This window comes from Trichosurus vulpecula, chromosome 2, assembly GCF_011100635.1.
Source record: "Trichosurus vulpecula isolate mTriVul1 chromosome 2, mTriVul1.pri, whole genome shotgun sequence".
Classification (NCBI taxonomy): Eukaryota; Metazoa; Chordata; class Mammalia; order Diprotodontia; family Phalangeridae; genus Trichosurus; species Trichosurus vulpecula.
This window is the reverse complement of record NC_050574.1, coordinates 353,827,794-353,846,778: the sequence shown is the minus strand read 5'-3', so window position 1 is coordinate 353,846,778 and position 18,985 is coordinate 353,827,794. Positions and strand designations below refer to the sequence as shown.

The 18,985-nt window shown below is 41.5% G+C and overlaps 1 long non-coding RNA gene across 1 annotated transcript; it reads right to left on the bottom strand.

Annotated features, from left to right (window-relative positions):
- Positions 1-5,390: 5,390 nt before the first annotated feature.
- LOC118839244 lies at positions 5,391-15,893 on the bottom strand. Its single transcript, XR_005009617.1, has 6 exons — positions 15,768-15,893; positions 14,603-14,682; positions 13,118-13,294; positions 12,923-13,035; positions 10,397-10,477; positions 5,391-5,709 (listed from the first exon to the last, which is right to left on the bottom strand). It is a non-coding gene; the product is annotated as an uncharacterized LOC118839244 (long non-coding RNA).
- Between the last annotated feature and the right edge of the window lie 3,092 nt (positions 15,894-18,985).

Genomic DNA, 18,985 nt, shown 5'->3' with positions numbered 1-18,985 from the left:
TGTTTCTATGTTTATACTGATATCCACAGGCAACTAAATCCCTAAAAATACTATAGTTTCAATAATCTGGGCATTCAAGATGAAAATGAGTTTTAGGACCATAATTACCTGTAAAACATATGTGTATGGGAACAGCCACACTTCATGATTTTTTAAAACAAATACCACTTGGGAGTTATTATAAATTATAAATTCTATGAATGGCAATGTAGCAAAGTCTTTGAATTTGCTATGTATGTTTATAGATGTATTTGTATGTGTAACACATGAATTATCTCCCTTTCCTTTCTGGGTAGATGTCACAACTATATTGGACATTTTCCCAGAGCTGATTTGGTAAAAAAAATACCTGGATTTACTGTAAAATAGTACTTCCAAGCATAACAGTCAGTCTGCTGAGGTGGAAGAAACATTATGTAAGCTCTATTACCAATGTGTGTGAAACTTTAGTCAGACTGGGGAGAACTGAAGTGGAATTCATAAAGGAAGTTTGGGGGGACCAGTGGAATATATCTCTCTGGAAGGAGATTATCTTCTTTGGTGAATTTATTTAAAAGTGAAATTTCACAGCAAATGCTGATTGTACAGTGAACTGTCAACATCTAGAAAACATGTATGCCATGTGTCTGTACCAAATTTTGAATGAAGTCACACACACACACATGCACACACACATACTCACACGTACACCTCTTTCACAGAATGGAAGAAGTATCTCTGTTAGACTAGAAACGCACTCGACTCTAGTCTGATATTAAATGGAGTTGCTCTAATTTTAGCAAATTCAAAGAAAATGAAATCTTAATTTGGCCTCTATAATATAGACTATTGTTTTAAGAGGGAGGTAGTTGCACATAGTGGGCAACGGATAGAGTGTTGGGCTTGGAATCAGGAAGACTCATCGTCCTCAGTTCAAATCCAGCCTCAGGCACTGTGTGACCTAACTAGATGTGTGACCTTGGGCAAGTCACTTAACCCTGTTTTGCCACAGGTCCTCATCTGTAAAAATGAGCTGGAAAAGGAAATGGCAAACCACTCCAACATCTTTGCCAATAAAACCTCAAACATGGGGTCACGAAGAGTCAGCTATGACTGAAACAACTGAACAACACTAAAGTTGGACATGGTGGAATGATAAGCAGTATGGTAAAGTGAAAAAATTCTCAGTTCAGCCCCTTTACCCTCTGTGTGACCTTGGACAAATCAGTTACATTTTTTGAACTTCATTTTCCTTATCCATAGAGAGAGAAGAGTGGATTAGATGGCCTCTGATTTTGGCTCTAGATCTATGATAAGGTTGGGGCTCACTTTAGAGTGAAGAACACAGAGGTCAAGTTCTGCCTCTAACCCTTATTAGGGTGTGATGGCTGAAAAAACACTTCATCTCTCAATGCCCCCAGGCAACTCTCCAAGAAGGTAAATTATAGATGAGGTGCTATTTAGGTATGGGAGTTTTCACACACTGATTCAATCTACCATCCCCAATGCATTTGAATATAAAGCATAGGCCTGACTCCTCAAAGGCCTCTCATCAGAGAAGCAAGCAGAGAAAATGGCCAAGTTTTGTACAAGCAGCCTCTTAGAGTGGCCTAAATAGATGGTTTCACTTTAAGGGGTTACTTACATTAAGATCTTCAGAACTGCAAATATTCCCGTGTATATGGACTGGATCCTTAAAACGCAGTCAGACGTTGATAATGTATTACAGCATTAGTGCTATTTATAATCAACAGAATTACTAACGCTGTAATCATGTAAGTTTGGGGATTATAATTATGACAGTATAAATAGCAGTCAGAATGTCTTGAAGCATCTTGCTGACGTTGATGGCAAACATAGCCCTGGAGGTTTTCCAAAGGGGGAGGCCAACCAAGGGGTCCAACCCTGCTTGAGTGTGCTCAAGTGTTTTATAAACCATTTTAAAGATGCCTCCTGAAGGCACGCGGACTCTTTATAAGCCTAGCAGTTAGAGGTAGTTGAGTCGTTTTCAAAACGCATCTATATAGAATAGATCTGTATGCCCACCTTTGCTGAGCTCCTCCTTCATGATAGAAAAGCTAAGGACCTGACCCTGTGTGTGGCCACTTCTTGGCTTCTGTAGGAAATCTGCCTTTCTTTGATGAGGCCCCACTCTCTGAGCTGCTACCCAGAAGCTGCCTGTATGTACACAGCTCCCTTGTACTGGTCCAACCAGACTGAATCACATAGATTTCTTACCACTGATGCTCTGTAGAAAATGAAATCCAGAGATTTTATGGTTGATAATTAAGAAGATCAATACCCCTAGTGAAATAAGAATAAGCTGCTTGAGAAATAAATGGTTTATCTTGTGGCTGGTGTTATTTCCTTGTGGCTCAATTTGGAAATAGAATGTCTTCTTATTCCTTACTTTTCCCAGCCTTTTGTTAGTAATCTTTTTAGTAGCCAAGTCTCTCTTCACTTTTAACAGCCACAGTGTACGTGTAAACATCCACTCAGAGCTTGATTATTACCGATGTTACATATGTATATTATATGTATAAGTATACATATACATATATGTACATATATAACAAAACTTAGGCTTACATATCCATATATACAGAGAGAGAGAAACATGGACAGAAAGACAGAAACAGAGAGATGGGGAGAGAGAAAGAGAGAGGAAGAGGGAGAGAGAGAGAGAAAGAGAGAGAGGGAGAGACAGATATGAATAGATAGAAAGAGGTGGAGGCAGAGAACATACACAAAGGGAGTAAAAAAAATTGGGGAGAGGAGGGGGAGTAATGGGGTCTCGAGGGAGAGGGGGAAGTCGGAGAAGAGGAGAGACAAGGTGGAGGGAGAAGAAAGAAAGGGGTTTGGGGGAGACGGGGGAAGTGCTTTCTAATGGTTCAGTTTTCTCTTATATAAGGGTAGCAAAGGGCTGGGATTCCCACCTGTTCCAAAGGTCTGTTTAAATCTTTTGTTTCATCACAGAACAGACAACTTCTTGATGTCACTAGGATTGAGGAGATAGAGGTTAAGAAATGAAATAAAATCAATCCCTTGACGCTTAAAAGAAAAAGAAGAGGCGCTCTCTGTAAGACCCAGCATGATCTTTGCCCCTGAATTCCTCAACAAAACTTTGTAACCGCTTTTTTGGTTTTCAAGGGCAGAGATGATGAACTAACGTGCTGACAACGACTAGAAAATTCCCCTTCCAAGTCTGAGCTTCTGTGTTTCTGAGATTAAGACATCAGTAGCTACCTAGAAAAACTTACTGTTCCCTTCTAGAGAATGGTAGAACTCAGCCTGTGACTAAGACCATCCCAGGGCCATGAAAAGTATAATAAGGGCTGCATTGAGCATGTGCAGAGATGACCTGCCTGCTTCTAGCCAGACTCCACACCTCAATGATTGTGGGAACTTGGCGCTGAAAGATGTGGAGACTTCCAGCGATGAAAAGACTTGGTACTTTGGTATGATACAACAACCTTTAACTGATCTTAAATCTTCCCTCTATCTCTAATAGCAGCTGGTGGAAAGGATGCTGTGTCAACTGAAAAAGAAGAGACAGTTTCTGGATCTTCTGGGTGGAAAGAGCCATCCTCCAGGGAGCTTCATGTAATTCTGAAACTCCCCTTGAGGGAATGGGAAGGTGGCTCTACCCTGCCCCCCTCCACCTCCAGCCACAAGGAGCTAGAACACAGTGACTGTACTGGGTGACCTTTTGCTCTGGCTGCCTTTTGCTCTTGGTGTGTTTCTTTTCCTTAGCAGATGAACAAATACTGCCTATCATCATCATCATCATCTTCATCATCATCACAATAACATACAGTGCTTTAAGATTTGTAAAGCATTTTACATATTTCATTGATTCCCACAACAATCCTGGGAGGTAGGTACCATTGTTATCCCTGTTTTACTGGGAATGAGGAAACTGAAAGAATTGGACTGGATGTGTACAATTGTGGAGAGATTCTTGTGAGGCAGAGAGGCCCAGGGGTATTGAATCTATTGGGTGAAAATGACTGGGTGGCAAGGCAAGGTGTTTCTTCATTAAAGAAGGTGACTAGGGACAACTAGGTGGAGCACTACATAGAGTACTGGCCCTGCAGTCAGGAGGATCTGAGTTCAAATGTGGCCTCAGACATTTGCTAGCTGAGTGACCCTGAACAAGTTACTTAACCCCTCCAGTTGCCTCCAAGAAAAAAAGAAAATTACATTTTTTTTAGCTTGCCGGTCAAAATAAAGCGACATTTATGGGGAAAGCACAGACCCAAGGTGCAATGTGGAATGCCTGTTCAGTCAGTCCACAAACTACTTCAGGTTCTGATAAGGTATAAATATCAACCTTCAGAGTGAGAATATAATAATAGCTATAAGTTAAATAACTGAATCCTGCTTTTAAACCTTTCTGTCAATATGTACTTATATTTTATATGTGTCATTTCTTTTGTATAGGAAATAAATACTTGTCTAATACTTGACTTACACTTTATATTGTGTACCTTTCTATCCCCGCCCTCTACAAGAGCCAAAATCTAAGTTATAAATAATTTTTTATCATAGCACTAGAGTAGGGGGTACATAAAGAGTCGGGAGGTAAGGAAAAGAAGCCTAGTTTAGCTCCTCTCTTTAAAGGCTATGCTCCCCCACAGCTGAGCCCAGTCCTGACCACGTGCAAAGGGCCAGAATTCAGAAGGACCTCCTTAGGTCGAAGGAGTAGATGAAGCTCCTGTCACTTTAACCTAGGCTGAGCTGTACTTTTTTTTTTAAATGTTTCATATAAGCTCCATGAAAGGTATCCCTTTCAAAAGTAATCTGGTCTATAACCAAAGCAGGTAGGGCCAAGTACATAGGTGATGGCTACAGTAAGTTGAAGTCAGGAAATATTCAGGCTCATCAAATGTATAGGAGCAGCTAGACTATGGGGTGGATAAACTACAGAGCCTAGAGTCAGGAAGACCTGTGTTCAAATCTCACCTTAGACACTTACAAGCTGTATGACCTCTGGCAAGTCACTTAACCCTCTCTCAGGTTCCTCATCTATAAAATGAGCTGGAGAAGGAAATGGCAGACCACTCCCGTATCTCTGCCAAGAAAACCCCAAATGGGGTCACAAAGAATCAGACACAACTAAAATGACTGAATGACAGCAAATACCTAGGAAATGGAATTAAACCAAACTGAATTCAATTGACATCTAGATTTAATTGACATCTAGAAATGGCCATAAAATTATTTAAAATTCAAATTATTTTAATGAGAGCAGTGATTCAATATAAATGCCCATTCTTCCTTTAAATCTTTTTCTTCCTATCCTGTCCCCCACCCCCACCCTCAAGGACTGCCAACTTTCCTAAAGAATATTGCAAAGTTTTTATTGACTGATAATCAAAATACCTTTATTTTAATGTTATTGGTCTGTACAGATATTGTTTAATGAAGAGGTAAATAAGTTAGCTGGAGAGGAAGAAGGAGGGTAGGGGCTAGGTACCATAGGCTTGGAGGGGAAGAAGAATTGTGGGGACAGGGGAAATGAAAGATAGAAACAGAGAGAGGAAGAGGGAAAGGGAGACAGAGTCAGAGATAAGGGCATGGGTAGGAGATCCTCTCATTCAGTCCCTCTGCCTCTTCATCACCCATACCAGATGACTATATTGAAGGACATGGATGGTCCCTGCCTCTTGGTGGCCGACTTTTTTCTAGGGTTGGAAGCCAGGTGGCAGGTGAGGAGAATCTTGAAATCTGAAAACAAAACAAAATGTTGTCATGACTCTAAAATAGATTGAAATCAATAGTTTGGAGAAGCCATTGAGTTATTTCTTTGTCAATCTGTCTGTCTGTCTCTTTCTCTCCCTCTACCCTGCCCCCCCCCATGGGAGCTGAGAGGATTACCAAGTGAGGAGATGTAGAGGTAAGAGAAAGGGTCCCAATAATGAGCCTTGGGGAAACATCTACACTTGGTGAACATGACAGGCACAATGAATCAGCAAAAGAAACCTAAAAGGAGTAATCAGACAGCTAGGAGAGAGTAATGTCACAAAATCCCAGACTTTGGGAGATAGTATCCAGGAGGAGAAAACAAACAAGGATATCAAAAGCTGCAGAAAGTTCCAGAAGGATGAGGGTTGAGAAAAGGCCATTCATCTTGGTAATTAAGGGATCACTGGTAATTTTAGAGGGAGTAGTTTCAGTTATATGATGAGGTCAGAAGTCTGGTTGTAGAAAATTTAGAAGAGAGTGAGGGAAGGAGAAATAGAAGCACAAAGTACAGATGCCTTTCTCAAAGAATTTAGGCATGAGACAAGGAGAGATATAGATCAATAGCTATTGGGGATAGTAGGATCAAATGCAGGTTGTTTTTTTTTTAAGGATGTGGGAGATAATAGATCTGTTTGCAGGCAGCAAGGAAGGAGCCAGTGAATACAGAATGAAGGGGTGTGCCTGTGTGTGTGTGTGTGTGTGTGTGTGTGTGTGTATGTATGTATGTATGAGAGAGAGAGAGAGAGAGAGAGAGAGAGAGAGAGAGGGAGGGAGAATGATGAATGATAATGGAACCAATCTGCTAGAGAATAAGGGAGGCAGAGGTGGGAAATAGAATATTATGTAGGTACATTTTTGTCCTAGAGTCAATAAAGGGCCATCCATTGAAAATTTCTAAATGAGGAAGGGGGCACAGATATTTGCTATTTTCAACCTCAGTGGACTAACCTAAGATCTCATGACAAATGTGTGAGAGAGATACAAGCAAGCATTATATTAGGCGGGTTGGAGGGAAGACTGCAACTTGCAAGGGGGATCAGTCCAACATATTTTCTATAATGCTATCTCTCAACTAAAGTTCAAAGTCAAGCTTCCACCAAGATTCCGATTAATACTGTTTCCAAGCTCCAGTAAAAACAAAACAAAACAAAAACTTCTCATTAGGATTATAATCTCTATCAATTAACCTCTATTGACAAATGAATCAATTAACAAGCATCCATTAAGATTTTGCTGCTTGGCAGATACTGTGCTGGGAGCTAGAAAAAAATAGACAAAAATTAAACAGTTCCTACCCTTGGGGAGCTTACCTTTGATTAGAAGACAAAACACTTATATAGGCAAATATATACCAAAAAATATGTGTACACAAATATATACATGCAAAATGTATACAAACTAAATGAAGGTAATTTTTGGGGGGGAGGCAAAGAGATGAAGGAATGCCTGACATTTAAACAGTTCCCCCTCAAAAAAAACAACAACAAAGCAACTTCATTTCTCATGCTAAAAATCTAACACTCATTTGTCATACATATGTGCTAGTGCCTGCCATGTATAACTTTACAGCTAAAAACACATTCCCCAGGAAAGTCCTTTCTACGTGCAGATATCAGTGATGTCTACATTTTCTTTGTGTGGGTTGTTTTGAAGCAGTGATTATAGTTGGCATTAGCTGGTAACAAGTGAATGAGCAAGAGAGAAAGAGAGAGAGGAAAATGAGAACAAACACATTCATGTCACCATATTTATCATTGTCCTTGAAGTAGAGAAAAGATATTACCAAAGGTTTCATTTTTCATGCAGGAGATTGTGGTAGAGGAAGCCAATCTGAGTTCTTGCCCATATTGGCAGGCCATACATTCTGTCAACTTGAGAGCCGGTTAGCTTCTGCAGATAACTAGCTTGGCTGCTAGGGCTTGGACGGATGCCTTGGACAAATGCCTACTGGCTTACTCATAATTGCTGCAGTATTAGATTTCTGTGCACTGTGGGTTTCATGTAGTTGTGGGAAGGCAGGGGACTCTATCTAGCCCAGACTTAGTTCTGCTTAGGACAAAGCACACTTTTAGGGAATGGCTGGGATCCTGGAAGAAATGTCTGCATCTGCCCAAGTCCTTGGATGGATGGGTATGGGCCAAGCAGAAACCAGGATCAGTCAGGTAAGCCTTCCACCAGATAAAAAAGGATCATCTGATGCGCAAGTCATAAAAAGGGAGTAAGATTGGAAGTCATCAAATTGAGCATCAATAATTTCAGGAGCAGCCTAGAGAAGTTTATTCGGGGTATACTTGGATACTAAAGAATGCCCTTAGGAGAGCAATTGCTTTTACAAGATTATTCTGATTAACTGAGGCCTGTTTATGATACTCCATACTATATCAAACTGGATATTTAGCTAAGATACCCAATTAGGCCCATCCCCAGGTGTGAAAGCATTGGGGTCCTGAAGGGCCTGGCTTCACAAGAGCAGGTTGGTAGGTCTTGAAAGTTGTGCCCTCATAGACGCACAACTCGATACAAAGGCAAGAGCTTGGAGTCATAGAACCTTAATTCTAGTACTGTATCTGTTACCACCTGTAAGACCTTGGGCAAGTCATTTAACTTCTCTGGTCCTCAATTTCCTCATGTGTAAAATGAAGGGGTTTAACTAGATAATTTCTAATCTATAGATAGATAAACAGATAAATAGATCGCAGAAACAGATTGATAGACAACAGACAATAGATAGATAAACTGATGATAGAAAGACAGATATATGACAGACAAAAGATAGACAGACAGATGGTTGGGTAGATAGATTGGTAGAAAGATAGATAGACAATAGATAGATGGATGGATAGATAGAAGACAGACAAATGGAAGGTTAGATAGATGGATGACAAACAAAAGATAGATGGACAGATAGATGGATAGGTAGATAGACACATAAAGGATTTATTGAAGAGCTCATTTTATTTGTCAGATACTGTGATAAGTGCCAGTGATACAAACAGAAGCAAGAGAGATAGTTCCCCCAAGAAGAGAGAACTACAAAGTAAGGGGAGTCATGAGTAATCTTAGAAGTGAAATAAGTGTCCAATTTGTGACTGTGGTGAATGTGGTAATGGAAGGAATGAGTTAACAGAGTGAGTGAACACGTCCTTCTTAAAATGGTGGTCTTGGAGGGAGTCATCAATGAAGAGAGGAGGGCCCTGGGTAGAGGGTTATCCAGATGGCAACAGGCCAAGTGAAGGGTAGAAGGATTCCAGAGAGTGCAGGAGCAGCTATGAGTGACCTTAAGATTTCACAATGGGTCATTATGCTCATCCAATAAGAGGGATTGGACCCTGGGGAAAAGAGCTCACACTTTATTGAACAGTGCCCTCCCTTTCCTCAGTGTCACAATCATAGGATCATAGATTTTGAGTTAGAGTGTGTTGAGGGAAATATCCTTCATTTTTTCAAAGAGGACCAATGATATCATGGCTTGATATCTTGATTTGTGCATGAATTGAATTTAAGTGAGGCAGAGCTGCACAAAGTTATGAGCCTCAGCCTTCCAGAGCCACCAAAGTCCAGTGGCAGAACAAAAGTCAGGGGGTGACTGGCATCTGACCAAGCTCTAAGTGCTCCACAGCACCTGCTTTTTCACATGCTTGGGGTAGATGTCTCCCTAACTCACTGCTGGGGTTGAGGCCTGTTGGTTACCCTTAATCTGGTTTAGCTTGTCTCTGAGATGGGTTTTACTGGGTGTGGCCACTGTACGTGCTATAGCTTCTTGAAGCCACAGGTGAGAGGTGGGTGAAGGTAGACACCAAAGGTGGACGAGCAGCCCTGAAAAGGGCTGGGCAAGCCCTCATTTCAGAGGTGCTAGTCCTCCCTGAACACCTCACATGGTGCTACAGATAGAGCACCAGGCCCGGGGTCTGGAAAACTCATCTTCCTGAATTCAAATCCTGCCTCAGATACTAGCTGTGTAGCCCTGGGCAAGTCATTTAACTCTGTTTACCTCAGTTTCCTCATCTGTAAAATGAACTGGAGAAGGAAGTGGCAAACTGCTCCAGTATCTTTGCCAAGAAAACCCCAAATTGAGTCATGAAGAGTCAGACATGACTGAACAACAAAATGTTGTAGCCACAGGCTATATTTGAGAGGCTTAGTAGCTTGCTCAAGGTCACACATTTGTTAATTGTCTGAGGCCGGATATAAATTCAGATCTTCCTCTCACCAAGCCCATTTCTCTATCCAGTGGGCCACCTAGCCACTTCCTAGTGCCTGGATTTCATGGCCTCCATAGTCCAGATCAGGTTGAGCATCTGCCAACATGGGGAAAGAACATTTCACTACTGGAATATTGTTAGCATGTGTCTTCATGCCTAATAGAGAAAGAGAATAGCATAAAACCCACCAGGAAATTGGAATACAAGATAACCCTGGTAAGAAGGTTTTTTTTGGTAATTTTGGTAAAAACACTTTGACATATTTGAAGCACTATAAAAATGTCGACAACAACCACCATTGTTATTTTGACTGGAAAATGTAACCTGTCTTTTCTTTATCCTTCCTTTCTTGCACACACAAAATTCATCTTCAGTCCAAGAAGCTCCAACACTTTAATTTCAGATCAATCCTGTAGCACTGCCGTGGTTGTGGTTCATGGAAATACAAAGAAGTCATAGTGACGTACCCAGTGAGATTTGTTAGGGAAGGAGCTGGGATGTGGTCCAGGATGTTTCTGTTTACTCTTATGTCTGCCAGATAAGCCCTTCTAGTAAAGAGAAAAAAGAAATTTTAAAAACTCAAATTGTCTGGTAGTTTGTGTGAATAAGTTGTGTGTGTATTGTTTTATAAAAATAGGAAGGAATTCTCATCAAGATTAAAGTATTTTAACCTGGACATAGTGAAAGAGACCACAATTTTGATATCTCTCCGTCACAGACTTAGTGACTGGGTTAAAGTTCATCTATATAAAACTGGAATGATCTTTCTGCCCTCATCTATTCTGTAGACTCATAGATTTGGAAGCAACCTCAGAGGTTATCTAGCCCAATGCCTACCAGATGCATTGAGTTTCCTCTTATGACATCATTAACGAGTAGTTATTTGGCCTAGCTGAGACCAAAAAAAGCATCAGGGTGTTTTATTTACATGCGCATTTGTGAGCTAGGAAAGCTTCTGGTTGTTTTAACATGGATTTGCATTTGGAATGGAAAGGACATGGACTCTTCTGTCAGTGAACTCTGTCTGGCAGGCCACACCCACACTACCATCTCCATTAGCTAAAAAATAGCATGGCTATTTTTGGCCCTGGACAAACTTATTTGACAAACAAAATCCTGAACTGTGAGCACTCACACCAGGAAGTTCAGTGGAGTTTCAGAATGTACACTGCAACTATATTCCTACCCCAGGACTCTAAGGAGACGATGCTTTTGAATCGATAAGCGTTTATTAAATGCCTACTATGTGTCAGGCACTCTGCTACGCACAGGGGACGCAGAGATGAAAACGAATGCATTGCTATCTCAAGGAAATTACATTCTACTGGGGGAAGGAAGGAAACAATATGTACAACATAACTCTTCTAGGTCTGCCACCCAACTTTCACTCTCATTGACAGATTGCCTCTCCAGAGGATGCTGGCTACTACTTTCTCAGTGTCTATTCAGTAACTCTGAGGAGTCTGGGTTCTCAAGTAAGTGTGGATGGATCTCATTATGTAAAGGTCCTCATCTGTTAATCTGTTTGGGCATGTAGGGTTGGATTTGCATGTGTGTGGTTCCCTGCCTGTAACAAACACAGGGTAAAGGGCTCCCATGTGTGAGACGTACACAGAGAGCAAAGAGTGACTGCGTCACGGCACTGGCGGTCATTTTCTCTCTCTGTGGAGTCCTCATCAAGTTCCCCTTAAAAGTGTAGTTCTCTACTGAGCTCTGAGGGTCAGTGCCAGGAGTCAGAGAGCAGATTGTTAAATTTGCAGTGTGAACATTTGCAAATGCTATAAATTGGCAACTGCTTTCCTGCTGGACTATGAGCCTCAGCGCCAACTGTTATATTATATATAGCCCCACAGAGGCAGCAATATGGCACAGCGGATAGAATGCTGGGTCTGGAATTAGGAAGGACTGAGTTCAAATCTGGTCTCAAACACATACTAGATGTGTGACCTCAGACAAGTCACTTAACTCTGTCTGCCTCAGTTTCTTCAACTGTAAAATGGAGACGATAACAATAGCACTTGCCTCTATTGGTTGCAGGGATTAAATGAGATATTTGTAAAATGTTTAGCAAAGTGCCTTCCTCCCTCCCTTCTTTCCTTCTTCCTTCCTTCCTTCCTTCCTTCCTTCCTTCCTTCCTTCCTTCCGTCCTTCCTTCCTTTCTTCCTTCCTTCCTTCCCTCCCTCCCTCCCTCAGTAGGGCATGACTGATTGTCTTCCTGTGGGTCATCATCTTCTTTCATCTATTAATCAAAACCTCTCACTCCCCGCACATTGATTAAAGGCTTATTGGTCCTGGTTTACACCCCTTGATAGACCAATTATTCAATCCAGCCATTTGGATGAGGTTGAAACTCTTACTCATAAGTAATACCTTTGCACAATGCAAATACAAGAAAGCATTAGCAGGTAGAAGTAATCCAAAAAGACATCATGCTGGATATGGCACTTGAACTGAGGTTTGAAGGGAACTGAGGATTCTATCGGGCAGAGGTGAGGAGAGAGTGAATTCCAGGCAGCGGGACTGACAGTGCAGAGTCAGTGGAATGGGGAGGATGAGTATTACATATGAAGAACAGAATGAAGGCCAGTTAGACTGGGCTGTAGACTGTGTGGAAAAGGCTCAAGTAAAATAAGGTTTGAGGGGCAGATTGGAACCCAGTTGTGAAGAGTTCTAAATGACAAACAGAGGAATAATTTGAAGTGATTTGGGGGTGACTCCTTGAGGGAAAGATAATTTATAACTACAGCATTGCTATGTATTTCAGCTTAACAATTAAAGTTTGCTTCTGGCTTTAATTCAGTTCAACATATCTATGTAGAGCGCTTATTAGAAGTCTAGCTTCTGCTGGGGCTGTACCAAAGAAGTCTATCCGTGATATAGTCTCTGCCTCCAGAAGACTTTCATCATTTAGTGGGGTCAAGTTATAAGATGTGTTATAACCATCATTTTGATCCAAGGTAGAAAGACATGGAATCTGTTCGTGGGGTGCTCACCTAGGTACAATTTATGGCAACATATCACATGAGATAATGCCCAGTGTGGGAAGTCCTCCACCAACATAGATCTCCAGGAGTTGATGATTAATAGACAGCTCCTAGAGATTTTCCTGGGGTACATAGAAATCAAGTGACTTAATTAGTATCAAAGACAAAATTCTTGACTCTGAACTCAGCTCCCTAACCACTTACCAAATTGCCTCTGTAGACATAATGTATTGGTATTAAAATGAAAGATACAGCAAGGCCATTGGCCATGTCGTCACCAGGATTCTCCTTTGTCACAGCCTAGGGTATACCACCATTTTCTTCAGATCTGTCCAGGAGCTGCTCAGTTTTTCCAGGACTGAAGACAGACCTGAATTACTCCTAAATGTTGAAAATATACTGTTTTAAACTCAGGAGGGCAAAATACATCATTTTGCACCTTTGCAAATGCAGTATTTAGAGAATTGAAATGCTAGCCACTTTGAACGTACCAATCGTAAGGAAGCTAGATAAGGTTGTAAATGGGGATTAGCAAACTTCTACACTCACTGGTTGGGCCTATGCGCTTATTCCTAGCTGTTTCTGTCGCTGGGGAAGGGTCCTCGTCTGATCAGACCATCATATTTCTAATACATGAACCTTTTAGACACGACATAATTAAAGAGCTTCTCTAGTGTATGGAGGAGAAAAACCTTGTTGCCAGTGTTAGCAGCAATCAAGTCCTCTCTCTCCATTCTGGTTTCTGTGGTGACTCCAATGTGAATTGTATTTCCATTCACATTAGAAAAATCAGGCAAACCTGAAGACAATCAAACACCAACCCCCGCCCCCCCACCCCGCCCCCTCCCTCAGCCTGATCTCCTTTTGAAATCACTTTTATGTCATTAAGAATTAAGAGAAAATTAGAGGCAGGAACTAACTCCCTGAAAGTCATAAAGCAACAGCTCAGAGAAGTGTGAAAAGTTAAGCCTGCCTTCCAGTATTAGCTTTTAATTGGGCTTGCCCTGAAAGCTATTGAGCAACCCACTGGACACTGATAAATGCATATGTCATAAGTACCCTATGAGAAAACTTAAAAAATTAATTAGAAATTATTTGCTTGAGAAATTAATTTGAATTTCTACTGATAGATGAACTGTGAATTGGCTGAAGTTTCTTGAACAATCCTGACCTTTTCTGAGATGGATATCCTTCATGTGGAATGTATGAAATGAGCCTAGAAGCTCTTGGGTATTAACGACTAGGCCTCAGAACTTATGTTCCCCCTCTAATGTCAGATTTCCATATTTCTTATCTGATTGCCTGCACCCCAAGCTAGTATGCCTTAAAGAAGGCGACAAGGGCTACATCTGAGACCTCTGAAGGAAATGGAGTGTGAAAACTAAAGGTAACTGTGCTAATGTGGATATTCCCAGTGGGCTTTGCAAGCTGCATCTGTTTCTGAGAAAGAGAACATTTTTAGTGCATTGCTAATCTTTGTGCAGGGAGGGCGAAGGAGATTCCTTTGAACTGGGCCAGTGGATATCAGCTTGGTTCCAAGGAAGTTAATGAAGTGACTAATTAAAGGCAGAATATTTTGCCGTCATCACTGCCCACTAGGGAGTATAACTGTGACAAAGTCTTTGCATAAGGAACTTATGTCCTACAGGAAATGCAGACAGATGTCACTTGCCTTTCCCACCCCCTTACCTGAGTGACGATATCTTGTACCACACAGTCAAATCAGAAAAGAGAAGTAAAAAAGAGGATCCATGTCTCCTTTAATGTATCTGTAAGAAGAAACTTAAATAGTTAAATCCAGTACTCTTCACACATCCGTTTTCCCAAAGCCTCAAGAAAAAAACCAAAACAAAACAACCAAAAAAAACCAAACCCAACCCTTACAAGAGAAAGGTGCAGAGTTGAAATTGTCCATTTCTCTCATCATCTGGTTTTTCTATCAGAAATGGGCAGAGCTAACATCAAACAGAAAATTACAGACTTGTCTTTACAATACAAAAAAGTCAATAGTGATATGTCCCAGAAAAGGGATATGTTCATTTGTCCAGATTACTATTATTTTTTACTTGTGAAACTGGCCTCTCCATCTGCAGGCTTCAATTGCCTTGTTGGAGCTAAATGGAAAGGCTCCAAGTATTGAGCCTAAATATCTGCTGTCTGACGGGTGGAAATATAAACCTTAATCCTTTTCTCAGAGTCCAACCCTGTAATTATAATAAGACGTTTAGCTGCAGGGTATGTAACCATGGGTAACTGGAAGTACAAGTCTAATTTATTTTGAATGAAGGAATTAAAACAAACATTCCTTCAAAATAAACATCGCACACTTTCTAGGTGTTATATTAAGAGAACTCTGCTGTATTTTGTGCATGGGGCGGGGGCGGGCGGGAGAGAGAGAGGAGAGAGAGACAGAGAGAGAGAAGGAGAGAGAGGGAGGGAGGGAGAGAGAGAGAGGGAGACAGAGAGAGAAAGAGAGACAGAGAAAGAGAGAGAGGGAGGAAGAGAGAGAGACTGAGAGAGAGAGGGAGAGAGAGAGAGAGAGGGAGAGAGAGAGAGAGAAAGTGGAAGGAGGAGGAAAAGCAGCAATTGAAGTTTCTATGTGAGTATATGAACAGTCTCTCCTCTCAGTGTAATTTCCTTAAAGTCGATGACCATGACTGTTATTTCCTTTGTGCATCCTCACAGGCAGCATGGCTTGGTAGATAGGGAGCAAACATTCAAGCCAAGAAAACACGGTTTTGAGTGCCTCCTCCGACATGGGACACGCTGGTTGTGTGAACACGAGTTAAATTGTTTAACCTTTCACCGCCCTAAGCAACTCTATAGAGTCTCAAGTTACAGACAAGCTACTTACCTGCCTCAGTGGAGACAGTTTCCACCCCAGGAGTTCCCTGTCAAGGGAAATGGCAGGTCTGATCCAAAAGTCAAAGGAACAAGAAACAAAAGATAGAACCAAACTCCTCCCAGCGTTTCCCAGAATGCTCTGCAAACAGTAAATGCTTGATGTGGTTGATTGCCTTATAAAGAGAAGACATATAGACAAGAAATAGGAGCTTTTCCCTTTTAGCACCTCACTCTAAGTTCTGAATTTATTTCCCTTGATAGGATCATAGAATTTATAGGACCTTAAGGGATCACCAAGTCATAGACTCAGAGAGTCATGCTATGCTGAAATTGCAAGGGACCACAGGGATCATCTAATGATTACCCACCAACGTCTTCAGCAAGTGTTCATTCAACATCTCTCTCAAATACCTCCAGTGTTCTAGTACGGTCAGTGTTCAGTTGTTCTTCAGTTGTATCTGACTCTTCGTGATTACCTTTGGGGTTTTCTTGGCAAAAATACAGGAGTGGTTTGCCCTTTCCTTCTTCAGTTCATTTTACAGATGAGGAAACAGAGGCAAACAGGGTTAAGTGACTTGCCCAGGGTCACATAGCTAAAAAGTATCTGAGGCCAGATCTGGACTCAGGAAGATGAATCTTCCTGACTCCAGGCCCAGAGCTCTATTCACTGCTCCACCTGGCTACCTGGTGCTGTGACACAGTATTTACTATTTCCAAGACCAGTCCACTTGGGATGTCCTGGAGCTCAACAGATTACTATGAGTCAATTGTTTAATTTTCAGTGTGAGCATTTATACTTCTGAAGTCAGCAAACGCTGCAAATCAGGACTTGATTTATTAATTTATTGATTGTCTAGACTTAAGAAAGTGGTGACGAGAATGTTACTTGTGCTGATTAAATTTAAAGGTGTGCCCTTTTTTTTGAGAATTACTTGTTAAACATTTACCAGCACATCCTTGAATCCATTCCATTTTGACACAACTCTAATTGTAAGGCAAGTATTTCTTCATGTTAAGTTGAAATCTACTTCCCTCCACCTTCTACCCTTTGGTCAAGATTCTGCCATCCAGGAATGCACAGAAAACATGTCTAATCCTCCTTCCACACCCTAATCCTTTGAATATTTGAAAACAGACATCATGCCCACTTGTCACGTGCCCCTCACCCCCAGTTTTCATCATTCTCAAATGTTTGGGATTCAGTTCCGGATGTTAAGGAAGAGAAATGTCAATGTAGATAATATAAAAACTCTGAGTAATCCAAATGGAATTGTCCTCACAATCTTATCTATGGAAAGTATTTCAAGAACTTCTATTGGAAGGGAGAGAAGAGCTATCAGACTGACTACCACACTGAAGGTCTACAGAGCCGTTGTGCTGACCTCATTGTTGTATGTTTGTGAAACCTGGATAATATACCAGCACCATGCCAGGAAACTGAATCGCTTCCATTTAATTGTCTTAGGGAGATTCTAAAGATCACCTGGCAGGATAAGGTACCAGACACTGAGGTCCTTATTTGAACTAAACTGCCAAACATTCAAACTCTGCTTCAGAGAGTGCAACTCTAATGGTCTGGCCATATTGTTTGAATGCAACATATACACTTGCCAAAAAGAGTATTTTATGGAGAACAAGAACAAGCATTCACATGGTGGTTAGAACAAGTGATACAAGGACACTCACGTGATCTCTCCTAAGAACTTTTGAATTGATTCTGTGACGTGGGAGGAGACACTGGTACAGGACCACTCAGCATGGTGTACCCATATCAGAGAAGGTGCTATGCTCTGTGAGCAAAGCAGAATTGAAACAACTCAAAGGAAATGCAGGATGTGCAAATTTAGAGAATCCATCCCAAATGTCCTTTCACATGGACTATTTGTGCCTGACCTGTAGTAGAACATTCCGAGCTCGTATTGGTTTGATCAGACACAGTCGGACACATTGAAACTTGACTCAAGCATAGTGATGTCATTTTGGTTCTCTTCCAGAAGGAAGAACAACGACCAACCGACCAACCAACCAACCAACCAACCAACTATATATCTCTTATTGCCTTTTCATATTGTACTTTGTATTCCAGTTATTTGTGCTCATGTCTCATATCCCCTACTAGATTGCAGGCTCATTGAAGGTAGAGGCCATTGTTTTCTTCTTTTTTATGTTCTCCATCTATCCTAGCCTAGAACTGGACATATAGTAGGTACTTTATATATTTTCGTTGAATCGAATTAACTAGACCAGGGGTGGGGAACCTGTGGCCTTCTAGGTCCTTGGGTGTGGCCTTTTGACTGAGTCTAAGTTTTACAGAACAAATTCTTTTATTAAGGGGATTTGTTCTGTGAAGTTTGGATTCAGTCAAAGGGCTGCTCTTGAGGACCTAGAAAGCCACATGTAGCCTTGAGGCTGCAGGTTCCCAAGTCCTGAACTAGATTGACTCTCTAATGGGAGGTGAAAAGACACTTTCCAAAAAGAGTCCAGTACCATGAGGTACTAGCTGCTTTTCAGTGAATAATCTCACACTATCAGTCGACAACGAGAGTTCTGGGAAGGTGTAACGTGTATTGTGTTACCCATCATCTTCTTGACTGATAATTTTTTAAAAACACTGGAGGAATAATGGAAACAGTCAATAGCACTATACAAAGTGTCATGGGGGTTCACAATGCCCCCAGATGTTAAATGGAGGAAATAGAGTAAAAGCAAGACAATGGGGAAAGTATATAGGAAATGAAGGCAGGTGTACACTTCCCAGCATCTTCAAGTCTCCTCTTCTCTTACCCTTGAAGAGAATTCTGGTCTGCTATTCTATAACCTACTTTCCAGGTAACCAGAAGGATTCCCAAGGTGAGGATGTCTTACGGGGGCAGATATTCCACAGGTACTTGCTGCCTCCTTGCTTTGGCCTTGCCGTCTTAGCCTGAGCTGGGAAGTGAAGGAAGGATTGGGACGGAGCCTCAGAGGAGCAACGGAGGCAAAGACAGAGACCCGGAGCTGAGCTGGGATCAGGATACCAGAGAGCTGTGAAGGGCCAGTAGGACAGGACCGGGAGCCAGGACCAGGAGCCAGACCCATGCGTCCTCTGGAGATCAGGTCGGGAAACTCTTTCCTCTGTTCTTTCCAGTTTGCAGAGTGGATCCGGATGGACTCCTGCCGTACAACAATTTCTACTATTTTTTCTCCCTACACCCTGGAATGGTGAGGGTGGTTAGGAGGGTCTCTGAG